Source organism: Piliocolobus tephrosceles, chromosome 5 (genome assembly GCF_002776525.5).
Source record: "Piliocolobus tephrosceles isolate RC106 chromosome 5, ASM277652v3, whole genome shotgun sequence".
Classification (NCBI taxonomy): Eukaryota; Metazoa; Chordata; class Mammalia; order Primates; family Cercopithecidae; genus Piliocolobus; species Piliocolobus tephrosceles.
In genome coordinates, this window is record NC_045438.1 from 149,026,117 (window position 1) to 149,043,483 (window position 17,367).

Below are 17,367 nucleotides of genomic sequence, written 5' to 3' on the forward strand. Positions count from 1 at the left end.
TTTGTTTTCTTGTAGATGAATGTCTACAAATGGAATTTCTAGGCCAGTGTGTATGTTTGCTGGATACATGAAAGGATGAGACATATTCCAGGGGTGGGGGTCATAAAAGCAATACCCCAAATATAGGAAAGTAATATAGTTTCCTAAAAATAGTGTAGGCCGGCTGTGGTGGCTCAGGCCTGTAATCCCAGTAATTTGGGAGGCCAAGGCGGGCAGATCACCTGAGGCCAGGGTTTCAAGACCAGCCTGTTCAACATGGTGAAACCCCGTCTCTACCAAAAATACAAAAATTAACTAGGCATGGTGGTGGGTGCCTATAATCCCAGCTACTTGAGAGGCTGAGACAGAAGAATCGCTTGAACCTGGAAGGTGGAGGTTGCAGTGAGACCAGATTGCACCACTGTACTCCAGCCTGGGCAACAAGAGTGAAACTTCATCTAAAAAAAAAAAAAGAAAGAAAGAAAAAGAATAGGACAAAAGGGAAGTAATAAAAGAAAAAGAAATATGGCTGAAAATTTAGGCTGGGACCAGGACTTTCAGGGTCTTCAGTGGTAGATCAAGGAATATAGGAACAGGATATCAATGCAGTGTTCAATGGCTTTTAGTTTGATGCTACACACAGACTCTGCAAGTGTCGTTGCCTCAGAATCCCTACGGTTTGGGATAATTCTGGAGTCATCGGCACTATTACTATGGTGCTTTATACTGCCGGATAGTTACATAAGTCCTTTTTTGACAGAGAAACAACAAAACTACCCCGTTTTCAGAAATGATCAATGCTTAGCCAAAGGGCCTCCTGTGGTACAAGTTTTGTCAATGGCTGCTCCCAAGGTGAGCGTCAGGGTGTTCAGGAAATCTCAGCAGAAGGTGCTCTCCTCATAGGAGTCTTTCCACATGCACTGCAAATACATGAGAAAGCTATGTGGTGGTTGACAGTTACATTTTTAACAGAACAAAGGAAGGATCCCTTCAGTTTTTCTCCTTAAGTACCATGAGAGACAGTTTCTAAAATGGCAGCTCCAAAAGCTTCTTAAGGCGTATCCAGAAGGAGATGGAAAGTCCATGGGGACAGAGAGCACTGGCTGTTTTCATTCAGGAAGAAGTTGCATTATCCTCCTTTGACTTTTCTCTCGCACTGGGAAGTCATTATTATGCTGGCATTCCTCCTGACATTTTTATGACTTTGTTTATTTTAATACATGGTTCGTTATTTGTTTTGGAACAACCCTCCAAATTATTCTTCCAAATGCCACTTGAGCTTAGCCGAGGAGATGTTTCATCATCTCCTTTGTTGTCATTTCTTGCAACTTGCCTAACTTTCATCTTGGTGGAGGCTATAAAGCTCTGTAAGAGTCCTTGTGGGCTATGGCTTTGATTTGCCTCTGCTTTGGCTGATTAGGCAAATCCAATAACTATTGATCAGCTTTAAAACAGTGAGATTTGTATTAAGTCCCCTACTCTTGATGGGGAAAAATTATGACTTTGCCCTTTCAACTTGGAAAAGAACAAACAACAAAACCCACAACCTGTTAAAATTCAATTAAGAAATAAGTAGCAGCAGTGGAAGCAGAAACAGGCCACTGAAAGGCGTTTCTTTCTCTCTGAGTGCTTTTCTTTTCTGGCAGCGAAGGGCTTCTGTGCAGTTAGAGTCCCATGTTTGATTGACTCGGCTCCCAAGCTGATGTTTACACGGCTGTATTCATCTTGCTCCGATGACTGTGACATGCCACCCGGATGCGGTGAGGCTGACAGGGAATGTGAGGGGGACCAGACAGATGACAACGTCTCCATTCTTCAGAGCCCAGGCAGGATGATCTGTCACCTGATGATAGGCCACAGCCTGTCATTTATTTACTTACAGCTTTAATGTGGGTAAAATGAGCAGGAGACGGGGGAAATGTGACAACAGGCAAAGAGAAAGTGAGTGGTTACAGGAAAGAAAAATCTGACAGACCCTTTTCGGCATCAAAATATCAACAACAGCTATTTCCTACATCTCAATGGGCATCCTGGCCCAGAAGCCAATTATGAGCAACATTCTGAGCAAGAAATCAGATTTGCAAAGCAGGAACTTGAGCCATTAGTCTGTGGCAGTGCGGTAGACAAACCCCACTGCCACTCGACTATATTAAATGCTTGGAATTTTGTCTTGTGCATTTAATTTCTGCAATTTTCAATGACCATTTGGCAAGCATTTTTTTCCCTTTTAGTTTTTTAAATCTGTACACAATTTGCAAAGTAACATTCCTGTGCAATTGGAATTATCATCCAAGCATCCTATTTGCTATAAAAGTGCAGCTAGGTTGGGCCCGGTGGCTCACACCTGTAATCCTATCACTTTGGGAGGCTGAGGCGGGCAGATCACTTGAGTTCAGGAGTTCAAAACCAGGCTGGCCAACATGGTGAAACTCTGTCTCTACTATAAATATAAAAAAAAATTAACTCGGCGTGGTGGCGGTTGCCTGTAATCCCAGCTACTTGAGAGGCTGAAGCAGAAGAATCACTTGAACCTAGGAGGCAGAGGTTGCAGTGAGCCGAGATCACACTATTGCACTCCAGCCTGGGTGACAAGAGCGAAACTCTGCCTCAACAACAACAAAAAAAGTGCAGCTAGAAGTCACTTTGAAAACCATTGACCTGCTTGTGTTGACACCCTGGTTATGGGAAAGAGATGTCTGAAAACCAGGGGAAATGACAAAAGATATTTTAGCTGTTAAAGTAAACCTGTAGGCACAAAACAGACTGAGACTATATTTTAAGGGGATTTCGTAAATTTAAAAAATGGATCTTTGCCAGTATCTAAATGAATATTTTTCAATTAAGCCAATTTAATGAACAGAGTATATTAAGTATTATATATACTAGCACAGATTTGAACCACTACAATGAAGTTTTAAAAGGGATCTACAGTTTGGGAGTTCTTTTAAAATTTTTTTATGATACCAGATCTTGTTTTCTCATACAGCATTTGGAGGAGAGGTCCCAGGAACCTCCCACACACTCTGACGATTGTGCACTGAGGGCGTGATGTGTACAGAGACAGTGTACCTGAGGGCGCACCTTTATATGCCCAAAGACCACAAAGCATTCACAAATCATTAACAGTGGGGCTGATGAGGCTCAGGTATTGGGTGCAGCATTATGTCAATAAAATCCATCATGCAAAAATACCAATGATCTGACACATTTCCTAAGAAACATTGTCCTGGGGAAATTGTAACTGTAACTCCCAGTAGCCTGAATCCGGCAATTCTGAGACTGACTGTTACCAAGGAGGCTCTCTGGTTCTTAGTGCGTCATTTCCAAATGCCTCTTTCGGCACATCTAGCTTGGCAGTGTACTTTCAACATGTGAAAGTATGGTGACCATCCCCCCAGGAGGCTATCAGATTTGCAGCCCCCAAGTATCCACTCAACAGGCAGCCTGGGATACAACAGGTCTCACTTTTGCCCAATAAACGCAAAATTTCTGAGTCACAGTAAATGTGACTCCCCAGAACATTGTGAAGAACGTGGCATTTTAATCATGTGCGATTGCTTTGGGAGGAGAAATAGCTGCGGTTGCTACTGAGAAGGTTGTTAGAGCAGATCAGCCACTTCACCCTGTGGCTCCATTAGCCCTGTCTTCCCTGAATGTCTCCCCGCTCTTAGATATCCACGTGCATTGCTGCTTTGGGCTGCCAGCTGTGTTAAAAAAAAAAAAGATTTGGCACATCTTCATATGGGGTTCCCTTACTGAAGGTAGAAATACAACCTACACTTGTCCAGCCACTTCTCCTGTAGTTCTGTTGCCAAGGAAAGGGAGCTTTACCACTAACCCTGGGGACAAAAGGGCCCTGTGAAATACAGGACTCCCAATCAGCAACTTGCTATGTCCATTTCTGGAGCTGATAGTGTCCTCAATTCCTGGTGAGTATAATTTGGCATATACTTGTGAATGAGCCACATGGTAAAATAAAGCCATTTATATTCTGAGAACTGTTTGATATATGTATATTTGAGACAGGGTCTTGCTCTGTCACCCAGGCAATGCAGTGGCACCATCATGGCTCACTGTAGCCTCAACCTCCCAGGATCAAGTCATCCTCCTACCTCAGCCTCTTGAGGAGGTGGGACAACAGGCATGCACACCCAGCTAATATTTTTTATTTTTTGTAGAGAAGGAGTCTCACTATGTTGCCCAGGGCTCAAGTGATCCTGCTGCCTTGACCTCCCGAAGTGCTGGGACTACAGGCATAAGCCACATGCCCAGCCAATTTTTTTTTTTTTTTACGGAGTTTTGCTCTGTCACCCAGACTGGAGTGCGGTGGCGCGATCTGGGCTCACTGCAAGCTCCGCCTCCCAGGTTCACACCATTCTCCTGCCTCAGCCTCCCAAGTAGCTGCAGCCGGATATTGTTAATGCACTTTTAGAAGTTTCATTTTGTATTGGCTGAGTTCTACTTCTTTCTCTAAGAATTTCAAGAAGGAAGAGAATTTTGTCCCCTTCCATGTATTTGGCAGTGTATCTCTGATGCTTAAAAGAGCCAAATTACCTGTCCTCATTTTCCTGCCTTGGCAGGGGAGCGTGATGAGTCCTATAACCTTGCTCACAACTGTGCTAGATACTGTTTGTGTTGGATTTATGTGGACACAGGTGGTGCCCTCAGGGTCCAGGCATTCATGGGGAACACCTGTTTCTATTCTTTTGCCTTCATTACTGCTGGGAAAGACATATGTGGGGTGGGGCCTTAGGGTATATTCACAGGATCAGTGAGGTGAAGAGTGTTAAACGTTATAATTTCATTACAGTTAAGCTGTATGCTTCTCCTCAACAGCCCCTCATGGTTATTTAGCCTTTTAATCTGTCTGGTTAAGATATTGTTAATATTGGTGATACAGGAGGAATTAGGAAGCAAAGGGAAAAAGAGCAGGGTATTCCTGGAGCTGACCCTGCCTAAGAAATGTCCACCTCCCACTGCCCTATATACAAATACCTGCCTCTAAAAAAAAATTATACTTTAAGTTCTGGGGCTACATGGACAGAACGTGCAGGTTTGTTACATAGGTATACACCAGCCATGGCAATTTGCTGCACGCATCAACCCGTCCCCTACATTAGGAATTTCTCTTAATGCTATCCCTCCCCTAGCCGTCCACCCCGTGACAGGCCCCAGTGTGTGATGTTCCCCTCCCTGTCCATGTGTTCTCATTGTTCAACTCCTACGTATGAGTGAGAACATGCGGTGTTTGGTTTTCTGTTCCTGTGTTAGTTTGCTGAGAATGATGGTTTCCAGCTTCATCCATGTCCCTGCAAAGGACATGAACTCTTTCTTGTTTAGGAAGAAAAGGGAAGAAGAGTAGGGTATTCCCGGAGCTGACCCTGCCTAAGAAATGTCCACCTCCCACTGCCCTAAATGTCCACCTCCCACTGCAGATAAATGTTTTATAATTTGCCAAATATTTCAGTCTGTATGATCACGTACTGTAGCATGTCCTATAGTAATTTTACTAAGGTACGCTATATGTAAAAATCATTTATTGTTTGTCCTTCCATCAAATATTAATTGAGGGTCTTCTGTGCAGAGTCCCAGTATCTTTTGACCATGGTGGTAATCTCAAGCCCCTTAATATGTAAACAGAGTTTAAAAAATATGGCCACTGTCTCTTTTTTAATAAGCTGAAGCAGCTCTTTCCCATTTCCTGTCTTTTATATTATTTTTGTAACAAAAGTGGAAAGTAAAAGTAATTATCTTCCCTGGGGACCTTTTCTGTTGAGACCATAAGATGTGCCCAAATCTATAATGTGCAATTTTTATCACCAACGTTTTCATTCTTGACTCAGATGAGCTTCTAGTTCCATCCAGCATCAGTCTATTCGTGAAGAGCTCTGAACACAAAATTATATCAAACATAATAATAGATAAGCAGCTAGAGTGAATCATATATTTACAACTGAATACTGCTTCCCTATAATACCTGTGAGCTGGGGGCATATTTAAGATATTTATCTTATTTAGTAGTTGAGCCCTGATCAATTGGAGTGGAAATTGCCTATGAACAACTGGTATAGTACTGTTCAAAGAGCCTCACGCATTCAGGGCAGCATCTGAGGATGGGTGTGGAGGAGAAGCCACCTCCCTGGTGACTTGAGAACATAATTGATGAAGGCGCATTACCTTTTCTATATGTTTCCCAGGGCTGGAACAAACAGCTACAATCTAGGTGGCTTAAGACAACAGAAATTTGTTCTCTCACAGTTCTAGAGGCCAGAAGTCTGAAATCAAGGTGGTAGCAGAGCCACGGGCGTTCTGAGGTTTCCAGGAGAGAATCTTTTGCCTCTTCCAGCTTCTGGTGGCTCTTGGTGTTCCCTGACTTGTGGCAACATCACTCCAATCCCCGCCTCCATCTTCACATGGCTTTCTTTTGTGCTTCTCTGTGTGCTCTCCTCTTCTTACAAGGACACCAGTCACTGGTTTTAGGAAAATCATCCCCTTAAATCCAAGAATGATTTCAACTTGAGATCTCTAATTACATCTATAAAGGTACTATTTCCTGATAAAGTCACATTCTGAGGTTCTGGGTAGATATGATTGGGGGAGCACACTAAGCAACCAAGTCCACCCTCATTTGCTTTCCATGTTTCTCGAGATCATATAAATAGCAAGAGGATTCTCAAATCAGAGAAGCAATTAATAAAAAGAATGCAGAATTTTGCAATTTCTGCAATTAATAAAAAAATGCAGAATTTTGAGACCCCTTCCAATGGGGCTTAGAATTTAAAATTATAATTCTCTGATAAATATTTGGAAGCATCGTCATATTTATCTTTCTTGTTTGATCCTCTCAGTGGTCTGGTGAAGGAGGTGGCGCAGGTAGCATTAACACTGGCCCTAGGGAGCGTGACTCCAAGGCTCAGTGAGGCTGAATTTTACCAATATTCCTCAGTTAGGTGATTTATGGAACTGGCTAGGACTCCAATGTTTAGATTGGACTTCTTCCCATTCGTTTAAGAAACAGCCTGATTTTCACTTTTGTTGTTGTTGTTGTTACAGTACCCAAGGAGACATGTGCCTCTATTTCTATTTTCATATTCAGGTTTTCATTTTATTTTGAATTTCAGAGATATGTTAGCTTAGCTATTCTGGTTTTGGGGTCAATCTGAGCTGTGTTCTAGTTCAGGTTTTGCCACTGTCCAGCTTTGTAACATTGGGTGAGTTACACTACCTTTTTGGATTTTTATCAACTTTCTTTCTCAGCTTTCTTATCTAAGAGAAGAGAATAATAATTATCTTGTAAGGAGATAATGAAGAAAAATATCCTAATATATTTAAAACATCTAGCACTGTGCCTCAAAAAGCAGCAGCTGCTTTTTATGGTGTATGTTTTATTATTAAGCAGAAGAAACAGTGGTAGGCTTGAAGAATCGGTGTGTCCTGGGTCTGCAGAACCAACGAGATGGTCTTGCGCAAATATCAGACATTCTGGGTCTCAGTTTCATCACCTATAAAATAATGGGAGGTCTTTAAGTCCATTCAGTTTCTTGATTTATGGGCAAAAGACTGAGAAAGAATTACAAACAAAGAAGTCTCCAGTTTACCTAGTTAAATGCTGATCAATTTAAACTTCATGTGAGAAACATTTATAAAAACTTCTGATACAAAATAGGGAGCAGAGAATCTCTGCAAGAGGCCTAAACAATTATTGGTGTTGTTTCAGTGTGTCAGATAAAGAAAGTGAGAAATGAAGCATTTCTTGTGTATTTAAGGCTGAGTAAAGGTTATCATTCAAGGAAAGATTACCTTTTCTTTCCATTCATCCAAAAGATAATTGCACAATTTTCACATTTCTCAAAGCACTCTGAAGATGACATGGGAATTGAAACTTCTAGTGTTTCCAAAGGAATTTAGAAGCACAAAATAATGTCAGGCTCAGATCAAATAAAAATAACTTTTATGTCTCCATTTATTAAAAATGCATGTCTTGTTTTCAAATGTTTTCTTCCACAGCAGTTACACACCGGCAAGACCCAGTTTGAAGCTTTTTAGCTAGTGCTTTTGACAACTCCAAAGCTCTTTCCCTGCTGCCCAAATGCTGCTCCTTCATTAAGTACCCCAAGGAAGCCAACAAGTCAATGGCAAATAGAGACAATACACCCTCCTTGTTCCAATGAACTTGCTCCTTTCATTTGTCAGAAAACAGAGAGATGCTTGTGAGAAAGCTGACTTGGAAACAAAGCCCACACAGGGCAGTCCTGTTCGGCACCACAATCTTTTATGTAGATGGCAGATGAGGATCTTATATGCCATTTACACAAAAATTAATACTTAAAACAACATGTAGAGAAAGTGGTTCCAAGTCCCAGTCCCACTGCAATCTCTTCGTGTTCTCTTCTGTGTCTTTCAGTATTCTGTGCTGTTTTCTAGGCTTCTTTCTCGTTTCAGCACACTTTGTCTTCCTGTGTGCCCCTTCATCTTCCTCCTTTAAAAATTCAAACCAGAATGATTGCAATTCTTTCCTGGAATTTGTTCTTTCCATCAAAATTAGAATACAGTATTATCCCTTTACTCTAAAAACACTCTTTTTTTTTTTTATCCAACCCAGAATAGGCAGGAAGCAAAAGGTTAATATACTCTAATAGCTTTTTATAATATAAAAATTTATATGGTCCTGATAGCTACATTTTGTGAAATAAACATCTGCTGATTGTAGTCCATGTGCCAGCTCTGTGGTAGTGATTGGACAATGAACAGAATGGTCCCTACCAGAAACTAGGTTACAGTCTATGTGGTTAACATCAGCTACTTCTGTGGTGTCTTTGACACCGTACCCTTTTGAGAGGGGAATGCTTAAGCTCCAGCTCAGACTTTTATCCCAAAATTGATAAAACACAGTATGATAAAACGTTCTTCCCTTTATTTTTCTCATTCATAAAATGAGTCAGTCGACTAGGATGGAAGATTATTTTCTGCTTGACTATTTCATATCAACTGAGTGATAAAGAGTTCTTTGGCTTTCTCACAGTCTAGTTTGATTTTTCTGTGGTGGTGACATTCATTGTCTCTTTGAGGATTTGGGAAGGCAGGAGGCAGAAAAGGGGCCTAAAGAAGGAGAATAAAAACTTGAGCGCAACCCTCAGCTTTCTTAGATTTTTCTAGAAAGAGTAGAAAGAATGAATCAAGTCTGCATATATGCCCAATTTTCTCCAAGCAGACTCTTTGTAAGCTTTGACTTTAAGTGCTCAAGTAAGAAAATCTCTTCTGTCTTTATTATGATTAGATTCTACAGCGATATGGTGGGTGAAATGCTGCTCTCTAAATTTGAATCATGTGCCATGGGGCAGAGCCCAGGGTTTGACCTGGGGAAGATGCTCTTTTTGAAACTTCTCCACCGTTAATTTACACACTCACAAAGTGGAAATGATGTCTTAAAGCTATCCTTAAAGAGGTCCTCTTTCTACATTATGCTTGTTCATTTTCAGGCAGTGGGTAAAGAAGCATAAATACAGAGATGGCTTTTGGGTTGCTATATTCCTGCCTGACATAGGCTGTCTCTGCAGGGCTCCAGAACTGGAACATTCTACAGAGTCTTCAGAAACCCTTAGTTCACTTTTGAGCTTTAACTATTTCAGAAGTATGAATGTACTGTCTTGTTCAAGTGTCTCTTAAAATAGTAATTATTTATGTTTTTTAATATGTATGCAATTTTGTAAATCTTGACTGATTTTTTTCTTTTTCTAGTCAGTGTGTATCATTTTCAGTAAGAGAAACTGGAAAAATTTAAAAACAGATTTTGAAAAATTCACTAAACCGCATGAGCCTAGAGGAAAGGTAACCATAAATATTACAAGTGGTGCTCTTTGGAAGTTTGTAGCATTTGTTTCTGCCTAAATTATGAAAGCTCGAAACTCCACTAAGACTTCTGGGATAACCTGTAATAAGTGACAGCTTATTTTGAAATTCAAATACTTTCAAATATTTTTAAAAATAGATTGAAATGCAAAAAGACACAAACATGCATTTAACGTAACTTTTGAGTTAAAAACTCAATAAAATTAATGTCAGAAGACATTGGATGTCTATGGATGCTGATAAAAACTATGGATACTCATTAAAATCAGTCAACCTGTTAAGAAGTTTGTTTTTAAAAATAGATTTTCAATTTAGAGAGACATCACAGATTTTTGCCAATTCTGGAGGCTAGGTAGAGCTTCTCTTAGAGATTGGGGCAGAAGAAGTCAGCAGTGAAGTATCAATTCATGACCCTGGCTTAGGAAGCCAGATTCAAAAGCTCTTTTGATGTAGCTTCTGTTTAGAATACAGTCAAGCCTGGTCGCTGTTGGGATTTTAATTTTAGACACAATGGATGTAAAACATTAGGCAATATGAGCAAACTTTGCACTTCTCTCTAGAAATGAAGGAGTTACATTCTCCTGTCCTGTCTGACGTTCGGTTACAGAGTGCAGTGAACTGCTCAAGAGTAAGGCATTTGGTTAAGAGGCGGCACTGTGTATCTATAGAACAGATTAAAGTGTATGCTGATTCTGTTTGCTTTGAGAGCAAATATTTTCCTTGAATTTTAGTCTCTTTGGTTGGATGTGCGGAGTGGGCATGTGCAATGGGCACCATGCCTTGCTCCATCAGCAGCCCTACCCTCTAAGGCAAGCTGGCAGTGTGAGGAGCCACAGTCACCCATCAGCTGCGTGTGTGTCCTCCATTATACACTACACGTATGAATTATAGCTCATGTCCTCCTTCACACCTCACTCAGGGTTTATTGTGGCAATTATGTTCACAGACCTACTGCATGTTTCATGCCCCGTTCTGAATCTTGCTTCAATCAGAAATTTGGTGTGTCTTTACCAGCACAATGGACATTAAGCTGATAGAGCAAAGTGCAATAGTTATGTGATGTGGGATGCCCTTGGTTTGCTGGTAAATTTTATTTAGGGTTATGCAGTATAATCCAGGCTTGCCGTTGGATTTCACTGGCGTTGACACAGCTGAGGAAGAGATCCAAACCTGGACATGCCACTTATTCAATTAAATATGCTGCCCCTTGTATATACTTTAGCTCCCATATTTTACAGTGAGACAATAGTTTCTTCAATGATCAAGTGATACAGCATGCAGTAATTACTTGAAGTGATAGCAGCTCTGATTTTTGGCTCCATGTAGTGATGTCCTTTCTAAAACTTCAAGTCATTTAAAATTGGAATAAGCTGCCTAGTGGGTGGTGAATGCCCCATCACTGGAAGTGTTCAAATGCAGCCATCTGTCAGGAATGCACTGGACAGAACCCCTATGTTGGGTAATATGATGTCCTCTAATACTCTTTCCAATATGAAGTTCTTTGGTTGTGTCAAGTCTTCATTTTGTAATATTGTAATGATTCAGATTAGGGATACTCACTGTTCACTTTCAACTGGCCTTACTATAGAAAGCACTCTCATTTGCCACAATTGAAAAATGTACATTTGCCCAAATAACAGCATCCTCGATGTTGTTTTGCTCTTTCCTATTATAGGTATAGTGACTAAGAAATATGTGATGACTAGATCTAGGGGAGGAGTGCGATACCACACTGCCCAGCTCTGCTGCTTACAAGCTATGCGACAGGGGCAAGGTTCATAAACCTGAACCCCGAGGTAGATCATCTGCTAAATTCAAAGCATAACAAGTACCTACCTAACAGAATGTTGAAGGACTAAATAAATATATAAAGTATTTAGCACAAGGCATGGTACTTGTGGTAAATATAAGTATTCACTATTTGTTAGTTGCAGTGGTTTTTATTGTTTACCTGGGTTATCTATTCTCAATTAATCAGCAAATCTGTCACTTGTAAACCATGAACAGATGTTGGATTAGATTTAGAGAACTATGTTAACTACTGGCATTTTTAAAGGACAAATAAATATAATCATTTTTTGCTATTTATGTATTTTCACTCATCTGTACATTAATTTCTATAACTCTATTAATGATATTTTTAAGAACAGTTTTAAAGTCTGAACGAATGCTTCTTGTGTGTATAGTCAACTTAAAACAATTTTAAACAGCCTAGAATTGTGTAGTACCTCTCTTAAATTCCAACCTCAGGTTTAAAAGCCTGTGTTACTTATCATCTATTGCTATTAACATTGTCATTGTGGAAGCTTATTGTATTTATGTGACAGACAATATTTGGACTTAAAATTTTTCAGATTTTTGTTTTGTTTACTGAGCTCTGATTCACATAAAAGTGGTAGCTCCAGTTTAATGTATGAATTCTGCTTGCGTGTGCGGCTTTCCTTCCCATTGAAACAGAAATGATCCCAGTGAGTGAAAAGCAAAGATAAGCTGAGAATAGAGTTGCAATCTTAGTTTGTGCAGGTGCTGTTTTGTTAACATCCTGGTGCATGTGCATTGTATTTTTGCACACATAGTCATAGTCAATTTTTTTTTTTAGAACATGCATTACAATGTTCAGCTCATTACAAGTCATGACAAAGCTCCGTTGGAACCAAAGAGAAGACTCATGCTCTTTATATACCGAGAAGCTGTTCCCATTGTAACTCAAAGAATTCTAGTTCAGGAAATATCAACTGGCGATTTGCTTTGTGGGTTGTTTACAGACCAGCTACTTTTTGCCTTCCATTTTTTTAAATGTGCTGTATTGAGACAGTCTTACACTTTGAGGTTAGTCTTCTCAAACAGGCTTTAAGATGATAAAAATCACACCAGGTCCAGCTGGATCTTTATGTCACAAGACCGTCTCCCCTTTTCCTCTCTACTTCTTTTCCTCCATTCAGAGCTAAAACAAACCACTTCATAAGAACCTCATGAAATTTTCCCCGTGTGCACTTTAGTTAAAAGACCCTCCTCGGTGGTGCATTCAACTCTGTGGGGACACTGTGCCACAGTCAGCTTGCGGGGAGATCAAAGTGGAGAATCTTCAGCTTGCAGAATGCCTGATGTGTCCCTATAATGCATCTAGCAGGCCTTCTGAGTGCACTCTGTTTCAGAAGGCTGACGGGAAAGGGCATTTTATCATAACACAGAAGACATTCAAATTTTCAGATAGCTTAGAGGATCAAAATAATTGTATCTTCAATAGATGAAATGACGAAGTGGCTTTCCCCAGGTCAATGTCCACAGGGACACATTCTCAGGCATTTGGCAGCGGGGAGGGGGGGCATCAAATTTCTTCTTTTTTCCAATCAGAAAATTTCTAATTTGATTTATAAATTATGAATGTAACTTCTCAATTCTTTAAAATATAAGCTGTGGAGAAGGGTTGTGTTTGCTACTACACACTTCAGCAGCTCAGGTAATACGGTGGGGGCATTTTAAGAAATAGAAAAACATGTTAAATATTGTGTATGCAGTTTTATTCTGGGCTTTTAAGCTTTCTCTCTCTCTCTCTGTCTCTCACTGGCTCGCTCTCTGTCTTTGGCAGACTGGTCTTGTCCTCAGCTAAACTATTTCCTGCCTATTAATTTTGAATGATAATTTAAGTTTCCTTGATAGATTATTTAGTATCTCAATTTCTTTACCAAATGCCTTTTTTTGCTGAAGGTCTAGTAAATAGTTTGACGGGTTTTGAAGGTGGAAGAATCTTTAAGAAATCGTTTTAGTTAAGTGTTGACCTTCACATTTTATGCAGTAGGGGTCTGAAATTTGTCCAATATTTCACATTTGCTAAGTGAATTACATATTTTATCTAATCTATGGCACCAAAGATTGTAAAATATGCCATCACTTTCTGTACTGATAAGACAGAAAAAAAAATATCAACTTAAATTATGAAATCACTTTGGCAGTAAGATATATCCAGATTAAAAAGAGATTATAAGCATAAGATCGTGCTGTTAATACAAACATATCTCTCCTTTATGAAATATATAATTTGCACCCTGTATTTCATAAACATAGCAAATGTTGCAAAGAGTAGTCACATGTCTTCTCTAAGGGGAAATCAGGATAAACACTTAGATTGACTGGGGAGGCAGGCATAGGAAAGGTGAAATACCAAATCAAGTACACCAAGCTTTAAGACATGTTTTTTTTTGTGTTTTGTTTTTTGTTTTTGGCTAGAGGCTGTCCTAGGATTACTAATAGCCTACATAATAAGGCAAGTGTATCCAATATTCTCTTCTACTTACAGCGCCTTCCCTCTCTGCACATCGTAGTTCTTTGTTGCAGGGGATCACCTGAATGATAGACATTGCTCAAAGTTCCTAAGCTTCATGAGAATGACTCCAGGGCATCGCTGCTGGTGCCGGTAGCTGTTCCCCAGTCTCAGGCCCTTAAACTCCTGTAGGGGGAGTGTGTCTAGATGCTGCCTCTCTTATCTGCTCAGATATTTAATCCACTGTCTCCACCAAACCAGAGTCATCTCTGGGGCTTGGAGGAGTGATACTACTAGCTTCCTCATATGACGGGATCCTAGGTCTAGCAATAATAGATACTTATTAGAAATAAAGGAGGTTGGGATATCCAAAACCAATTATATAGCTTTTGCTTTGAACCGCCTATTAATGTGTGGCGTAGACTATCAGTGTGAATAAAGAAACTGTAATAATTTGGACTTGATCCTTCTTTTATAAAATGTGTGGTCTGTAGATACCACCTTTGAGGAGAAATGGTATTTGTCATTTAGATTCTACTTGACTGCTAACTTGCTTTGGAAAAGTAGATGATTACTTTCTCCAAAAATGAAATGTAACACTCCAGTCTCCAATAAAAAGAAAAAAATGTAGCCTGTGTACCAACAAGTCTCAGGAACCATCCCTGCTTAATTAATATCTTGCTTTTGTGACTCAATATTTTTTATTCTATTCAAAATACCACAAAATTAAGATAATAGCTCCACAAAATTGATTCAGAGATATTAATTATTTCTTTGCTTGTCTCCAGACTTATTAGAATTCATTACTTTCTCCTGCTGTGGTTAATGTTGGCATAGTTTGGAGCTGGTATACTGCACCATTAACAATTTTTATAAGGCACCACGTATATGATTATATCCCTTTGATTTTTAAAATGTCTTCATTTATTTCCTGGAAGTTATCAAGCTGACATAAAAAAAGCCAACATCTAATGGGAGTGAATTTTCATAATGCTATTTTCATCAAATTTTATCCTCAGATATTGTATTTGGCCCTGTGACAAGCATTAGATTTCCTTTCTTGCACTTTTTCTTAATCTAATAAAACATTTATTATGTATATTGACTGTATATTGTTAGCTGTAATATACTATGTATATTTTCTTGTTTTTATAAATGTTTTTCAACTAAAATTTTTGTAAGTAGAAGCAAGCCTTTTACAGCTAAATCTATGGATCACAAAACAAGAGGAGAAAATTGATGGTTGCCTGTTACACTAATGGAGCAGACAATCATGTATAATTTTTATCAAATTCTCATTGGCAATGGAATTTAATCTAACAGGACTATTTCAATATTGTTGGCTTCCTGCTTAACTTTAAGTTGGGTAACCCAATGGGCTGGTTACTTGTCTGTTGACTGTCAGCTCCATGCTCATGCATCTGTGTTTCTCTCTTAGAAGCAGGCTGAAAGTCTGCAAACTTTATTTTTAACAAGATTCGCTCCTTACCAAGCAGCTTTCTTATACTCTCCTAGTGGGAAGTCCTAACAGGAAATTGGAAGGTGGGAATAAGATTGAGAGCATTTTATAAAAAAGAACGAAATCATGTCTTTTGCAGGGACATGGAAGGAGCTGGAGGCCATTATCCTCAGCAAGCCAACACAGGAATGGCAAGTTCTCACTTATAAGTGGGAGCTAAATGATGAGAACACATGGACACATAGAGGGGAACAATACACACTGGGGCCTTTCAGGGTGGCGGGTGGGAGGAGGGAGAAGGTCAGGAAAAATGACAAATGGGTATTAGGCTTCATAACTGGGTGATGAAATAATCTGTATAACAAACCCTCATGATACAGGTTTACCTGTGTAACAAACCTACACATCCTGCACATGTACCTCTGATCTTAAAATAAAGTTGTTGTTTGTTTTTAAAAAAGATTGTGGGCATTTTTTCCTCTCTTGGCTTTAGGCAGTATATCAGCAGAGTAGCAGAAAAAGCAGGTTACTTCTATGATCTTCCCAAGTAGTGGCAGTGGTGGCTCTGACCGCAGCAGGAGATTATCCAGCAACTTTAATGGCAGAGATCATGGGCTCTTGAATAGTATTTTCCCCTTTAGTCTCGTCACTGACAGGATAGAAGTATCATCTTGCAGTTACTGATCAAACCCTCTCCTTTTTGCTCTTTTGGGCCTTCCAGTATTGAGTAACCAGTTTCCTACATGGTTACCTCCATTAGAAATTCCTCAAGTTGTTTCAGTTTTCCTGACTGAGCTCTGACTGATGGATCTAGTAGAACCATATAGAACCTTTGCACACAGCAAGGAAAAGCCCAAATAAGGAACCATGGGAACTTGATAGTAGTTGTTCAGATAGGTCTCAATTAATGAGCAAATATTATTAAATGTCTATAGGCAACGTGTTGCACAAAGTTGTAATAATAAAGAATAGAAAGATTGTATATTTTGGCGAAGTAGGTTGCCAGTTTACTTATTTATTCATTTATTTTATTTCATTTTTTTGAGACAGGGTATTACTCTCTTACCCAGGCTGGAGTACAGTGGTGCAATCATGGCTCACTGCAGCCTCAACCTCCTGAGCTCAGGTGATCCTCCCACCTCAGCCTCCTAGGTAGCTGGGACTACAGACATGCACCACCATGCCTGGGTATTTTTCGGTATTTTTTTGTAGAGATGAGGTTTCACCATGTTCCCCAGGCTGGTTTTGAATTCCTGAGCTTAGGCCACCTGCCCACCTAGGCCTCCCCAAATGCTGGGATTATAGGCATTAGCCAGTGTGCCCAGTGAGGTTGCCAATTTACAATTCAGGGAGAATCTTCCTTGGATTCTAAATATTAAATAATGAGCTGTCTTTACTCAGTTCACACCCATTTGATCACAAGAACAAGCACATCTCATACCCTCACATTTCCCCCATTAATACAGAACTCTCAGCTACTGCCCAATACTGACCATTTTCCACTGTCTCATTCCATCAGATTCATTAATGATCATGAAAAGCACAGCTGCAGTGTTGCCATGAAGCCACTTCCTACCTCCTCTAGCTTCCAATATTTACTCATTCTGGAAAGAGTTCTTTCTGTTAATTTCCACTTCGTTAGAACCCCCAATAGATAAGGCGCTTTTGCCCCAATTGGTCACGAAATTTTAGTATCATATCTAATTGAAGTTTTGCTCTTTATTACAACCCTCTCTCCCTAAGCAGAGGGTGGGGTTATGTGAATAAAAGGCACAGCATGTACTCAAAATACCCTTTCCCCTTTGGCTGTTCACTTAAG

The 17,367-nt window shown here is 39.8% G+C and overlaps 1 long non-coding RNA gene across 1 annotated transcript; it reads right to left on the reverse strand.

Annotated features, from left to right (window-relative positions):
• Positions 1-7,924: 7,924 nt before the first annotated feature.
• On the reverse strand, positions 7,925-17,137 carry LOC111541157. Its single transcript, XR_002731202.1, has 2 exons — positions 17,042-17,137; positions 7,925-8,458 (listed from the first exon to the last, which is right to left on the reverse strand). It is a non-coding gene; the product is annotated as an uncharacterized LOC111541157 (long non-coding RNA).
• Between the last annotated feature and the right edge of the window lie 230 nt (positions 17,138-17,367).